Below are 6,776 nucleotides of genomic sequence, written 5' to 3' on the forward strand. Positions count from 1 at the left end.
ATCAGAGATCTTTTGCTAAGATGATTTAATGGAGATTTATTATTTAATTATTAGTACAAGAAAAAAAAATCACCTTAATTTATGATAATTATTATGCAAAATTGTGGGACAAGAAAGCACTTTTTTCAACTATTAGAATGTACTTCACGTGAAGAAATTAGAAAGTGGACCATGGTTTACAAAAAATTGTATTTGATTAATAGAAAATAAAGTCTGTTTTTGAAAACAATTAATTAATTATCAGTTAACAAAAAAGAAAAAGGCTCAAATAAAAAGAAGAATTAATTAGTAATAATGTTAAATGATTTAGTTAATTTCAAGAATTTCTTTATGTTTCTTTTTTACTATTTAAAAAACTTTATTAATAATTTCTTTTTTACTATTAAAAAACATTGTCCAACAGACGTTATATTAAAAATTGTTTTCACACAATAGAATTTTCTCAAAAAATATATAATTTTATAATTTTAATATTAAATCGTCAATCAAATCGTAAATTTAGTTAAAAGATAAAATCACGTGAATTAATGAGATCAATATTTTGCCAACTCATAAATTAAGTCTAATTAAATTTAAAATGCCAGCAAATTTTAAGCACTTTAATTTTTTATTCATGGTAAAGTTGGTAGGAGAACGTGAAAGAAAATATAGTTAAAACTCTAAACAAGAAGTTAACATAAAGTAAAACGAATTGAAATGAACTTTTATTAACAATATAATCTCGTATGTTATAAATTTTGCTATTTTTTCATACTATATTTTTATTTTTTACAAAGATAATAAATAAAAACACGATATTAAAGACAGTAAGGGTAAAGTTGAACTGAATTGAACTAACGTATTCAAATTCACCAAAAGTGCAATTATTCACAAAAAATTTCAAATTTCTCGTGTCTCAAATTATGATATCTTCTTGAAAATTATCAATGAATCACTGGAAAAAAGAACATAAATTTTTTCTCTGAACCTCATATTTCAACTTCTTTTCATCCACGTACACAATAGAAAAGATAAGTTAGTTTTGTTATATATATGTGTATATATATATATATAACAAAACTAACTAATTTTGCACACTTATTTTCACAATAAACTCCGGAAATTTTTGAAAGAATGTTCAAACATATATTACTTTAAATTTCTTATTTTATGTTTTTTTTTTATTATAGTGGCGGCTCAAGCTAATTAGTGGCTAAAGTCAAAATTAAGTTGGAGACCTAACTTTTAATTATTTTTTTAATTAAAACATTCTTTACCTTTTTTTTAATTAAAAAAGTTTAAGATAATTTTATTATTACTAAAAAATTAGGCCATTTGATTTTGCGACCCAAGGCATATGCCTCATTTTTAAAGGCATTGAGCCACTCCTGCTTTATTGTTGGAAAGACTGATAAACACCTTAAATCTCCGTACGCACGTATTCATGTGTTATAACTTTAATTTACTATAACTTATCATGATAAAATACTCTTTAATGACATTGCTTATAAATTGAAATTGTGACTGTTTTTAATGGGTTTTTAAAAATAAATAATATATTAATTAGTAGATTTCATCTCACAAATAATATTTACATCATATTCATAAATAATAAATAAATAACCTTTGGAAAAACATTGTATATATGAAATTTGAAAAATATTAAAAGATTTTACAATATATAAAGATTTAAGTTGATTAGTTCGAAAGATAAGTGGAAGACGTAAGATATAAGCGTGCATGATTTTAACAAAAATTAGAATCATTCTCTGTTTATAGCGATATTTTTTCCTCTCGAAATTAAATAAATATTATTTTTTATCATTATAATTTTAAATTTGATTATGACAAAAACAAAGAATAAATATTGTTTTCTCAATTTATTGCAGGAGCTTTTAGAAGGAATTTAAACAATTACGTCTTAAATAAAAGTGATAAACGTAGAAATTTGTATTGGACCTTTATTCTCGATATTATTTCTATTTTTGTAAATACAGTGCGTGTATGATCATATGAACATTTACTTATCAGTTAAACAAAAAAATGAATCATTAAAGATAAAAAAATTGATAATAAATATCTTATTTGTTTGATTATCAATTTAGCGTATTCACAAATCGAAAACCAATAATTGATCCATGTTGCTCAAGTTCTCCAATAAATACTTTTCGGACTCGTGTTGAATCCTCCTAAAGTAATATGAAACACACTAAACGATATAATCTTCTATTAAATAGAGTAAAATAAATTGAAGAAATAAACTTTTATTACCAATATAATCTCGCATGTTATAAATATTATTATTTTTTCGTACGTATATTTCTTATTTTTGCTTTTCCTTTTTCGCCATAAAAAGGGACAAAAATAAAATACACTACTAACAAGTAGGTAAAGTTGAATCTTACTTAATTGAAGAACATATTCAAATACATAGTCAGTGCAGCTATTTACGAAAAATTTTAAATTCTTCGTGCCTCGAATTATAATATCTTCTTGATAATCATCAATAAATCGTTTGAAAAAAGAAAAAAACAAATATTTCTTCAGAATCTCGTATTTCAACTTCTTTTCGTTATAAGATTCTTCTTATTCCTATTTATGAACATCTCTTTGAAACTTCTCGTATAAACCAAAAATTTCTATTGCAACTTATAATGATTAGAAGAAAAATATTTTTTTTAAAGTATTTTTTATAACTTTAGAGCGAGTACATATGATGAGTTATTAAAATTTTAATCCTACTTATTAAGTTTCCAAATTAATTAAGTTCCCCAATTGTTTTTCTTTAGACACACGTAAAATAATGTCTAACAACATATAAAAATAATTTTTTTTCATCCTTTCTTTTACACACGTCTCAGCAACACAAAATAAATATTTCATATTGTATAAGATGTTACGATAACCTAGCACAATAAAATGCTTTCTAACAACATATAAAAATGAAATTGTAATCTGTTTTTAATGTTTATTTAAAAGTAAAAGTAAAATAATAATTTAATTAGTATATTAATTGGTACCACAAAAATATATAAACATAATATATTATTTATGGGACAAACTAGTCATTGAGCTGGTTTGCCCGAGAGGTTAAGGGGGAAGACTTAAGATCTTCTGCACATAAGTGCGCATGGGTTCGAACCCCATAGCCAGCAAAAACTATATCTTTTTTTTTTCGATACGAAAAATTAATTATCTCTTTTTTTTTCGATACGATAAGTTAAGGTACTTACTACTCCACCAGAATCGTAATTTTTTTGTTTGTCATGTTTAGACTTCTCTGCTATAGAAATGAGAAGACACAAAGATAATAAAGAAAAACCTCTATTGACCTCTTTTATGTCCTGACTAGGACGAAGAACTAACAAGGAGTCTTTATATTAAACAGTTCAAAATCAAGTGAACGACTGAATTAAAAAGACATTTTGAAAAAAAAACCCAATATTGTTCATATAAATATACAATCAAACTTGTTATAATGATAACGTTTGCTTGGAAATTTCATGGCTACTAATTACTATATATTGATATGTTGATATATATTTTATTGATGTTTGACATTTAAATCTCATTTAACTTGTTATGAAAAATAGATTTTCAAAATAAATTGGTCGAGTGAATTTGTGAATCAAGAAGAAAGAATATATTTGTTAGCCAGTTTAATAAATAAAGATGATAAAGAAAAACCTCTATTGACCTCTTTTATGTCCTGACTAGGACGAAGAACTAACAAGGAGTCTTTATATTTAACAGTTCAAAATCAACTGAGCGACTGAATTAAAAGACATTTTGAAGAAAAAAAATTCAATATTGTTCATATAAATATACAATCAAACTTGTTATAATGATAACGTTTGCTTGGAAATTTCATGGCTACTAATTACTATATATTGACGTGTTGATATATATGTTGTTGATGTTTGACATTTAAATCTCATTTAACTTGTTATAAAAAATAAATTTTCAAAATAAATAGGTCGAGTGAATTTGTGAATCAAGAAGAAGGAATATATTTGTTAACCAGTTTAACCTAGAACAAAAAGAGTATGGATATAATAAGCTATAACGAAGTAATTTTTTATTACAAATAACTATTTTAACGTGGTCGATTATAGTCTTAATAATAGAAATAAGCTACCTCACTATTTACCCATTGTTTAAATAATTTGTTGGTATAACTTGAGCATTTAACTTTCCTATATAAAAAAAAAAGTCAAGCTAACATAAATAAATATATTCGTAAGTATTAATCAGAACGATTAAATAAATAAGATATTCATAAATCAAAACTTCATTATTACGATTCAAATCTAGAAGCGTGATGCTAATTAACCTAAGATGATAGTATTTAATTTGAATAAGTTGGGAAATAAAGTCTAAATTGGATGTATTAAATTATGGGACAAGTAATCTTTTGATAATTCAAAATTTTGTTCACTTGATCATGTTTGTCAAAAATTTTACTCAAATTATGGAAAATATTTTGGAAAATAGTATTTAATTTTGAAGCCACTTAGATTACATGAAAGAATGGTGAATGTATAAATGTTTTCTTTTTCATATAAAATATCCCTTCCAAATAATTAGTTGGATTGGTTTATATATTTAACAAAACATATGAATCACTATATTTTTTAAAAATAAAGGAAGAAAAAGAATTTTGCAATTCGAGAGATAGAACCAAAATTTAAAATTTATGAAATATAAATTGTTATATTTCATTTTAGTTATTGAGTTCGTGGTTAAAATATTCGTGCATATTCACAAATAGATTTTTTTTAATACACATTATCAATGTCTCTTTATATGTTTAATTGGAAAAATATAGTAGTGCAAGTTTTGTTATATCGAAACCTAAATGTTATGTTAACAACACTTTCAAATGTTACTTTTCCAACGTATTAGTCTTCTGAGAAATATAGTCATAAAGATACACATCTTAAAGGGAAAAAAATTGCTCGAATATAGCACTCGAAAGTGAAACAATGAAATTAATTCAAGAGAATTTAATGGTCTTAAAAATAATTCAAGTAGAATACTCTCTTACGAAATAACTCAAATGAATAATATGAATTTGAATTTTATATATATATATATATATATATATATATATATATGCAACTTTGAAAGAATATAAAAAAATATTTGTAGATCTTGTATAAAATATTTTTATTCTGAATGTTGGTCTTTGCCTTCTAATAAATGAGTCAACTGTCAACATTGTGTCTCCTGCCTATTGTTATTTTTATATTTTTCACATAATAATTTTAAATTTGTATTTTATAAGTAGTTATAAAAAAATGTGATTATGATCTAACAAATAAAATAATTTTAAGCTAATATGGTGCCTAAAGTATTACGAATTTACATAAGTTTGGAAAATAATTAATAGGTAGGGTGATTAGGACGTTTGCTTCGAATGTAAAATTTGTATATGTCTCGTGTAATTTGATGATTTTTCGTCTCAACCTAGTTATAATAGCTCTCGTTCGTTCATATCTTCTCTTTGTGTTCGTGCCTTTAACAAATTAGAGACAACGTTCGAAAATATCAATTTTTTTTGATTATTTTATCATTTATTATTGAATTGTGTTATATCTTTTAAAGTGTAATATAGACAATCTATTTTAACACAAACATTAATGACTTCTTTTACGACTCAATAACTTATGAATTACGTAAAAATAATTTTATTATTATTTCGAATGACAAAATTAAGATGTAGGGCCAAAATTTACCCCCTTTTACTGTTTGGTACATGTCCTAGTGCCTATTGTTGTCTGCCCACTTAATTTTTTATTTGTTAAAATAAAAATAATATGATTTTCAACATCTTCTTTTTAAATTTTTTGTGACTTATATAAATGTTTTTATACTATTTCATTCTTAAATCTAGAACACGAAATTAGATTGTTAATTTACTTGTTTAACTAATTTGAATTTGTGTTAACTTACATAATATTAGTTAAAAATAAAAAAATATATTCCCAATTAAAATATTTTTGATGGTCAAACATGAAATCAATTAAAAGATTTTCTTCATATTAAACCTTTATCCATAATTAACTTTATGCTTACTATTATACTATCAAACAATATTGTTCAAATCAAAGACAATTACAGGGAGGACGTACGTGTTCTCGGGCGAGTGCGGACTCGGTTAGTATACAAGATCATCAACAGAGTAATAGGATGCATCTGCTGAAGCCAAGACTCATGTAACAACAAGCTGGACCGAAGCTCAGCCATAGTTGGTTTTGGTCGTTGAAGCTTCGCCGTAGTGACAAAGCTTTCATAGTCCGAAGGCAGGCCAGCAAGAAGGAATGTAAACATATCAGATTGGGACACCGGCGCATTGATAGATGCCAAGGAGTCACAACTGTTCTTGAATGTACGAAGGTAAGCCGCCATAAACGGATTTCCTTTCTTCTCTCTTTCACTATCATGTTCCTCACTAACCCGAAAGAAACATATTTATTCTTTTCCGGCGGCGAATAGTCTGATATTCATAAAAGCAAAAAGACGCAAAAAAAGGAAAAGAAAATTTGCAAAAATTGAAATTCAAATAATTTCAATTCTTGATTAATTTGAATTTTATAGTGCATATGATTCATTAAAAGAGAAAACTCTCCGTATTAAAAAGTTTTTCACTTTCAAAGCATGAATATGACACTTTTTTTAAAAAAAATTCAATGTTTGATATCTGCATTGATATTCGATTAAATTTTAATTCACCCCAAAAAATTTCACATTTGGAGGAAAATGTTACTTAAAAGAAGCTCGATCCGAGACATTCA

The 6,776-nt window shown here is 25.1% G+C and overlaps 1 non-coding gene across 1 annotated transcript; it reads left to right on the top strand.

Moving 5' to 3' along the window:
* The first annotated feature begins 3,051 nt into the window (after positions 1 to 3,051).
* On the top strand, positions 3,052 to 3,134 carry TRNAL-UAA. Its single transcript has one exon. It is a non-coding gene; the product is annotated as a tRNA-Leu (tRNA).
* Positions 3,135 to 6,776: the final 3,642 nt, after the last annotated feature.

This window comes from Solanum pennellii, chromosome 9 (genome assembly GCF_001406875.1).
Source record: "Solanum pennellii chromosome 9, SPENNV200".
Lineage (NCBI taxonomy): Eukaryota > Viridiplantae > Streptophyta > Magnoliopsida > Solanales > Solanaceae > Solanum > Solanum pennellii.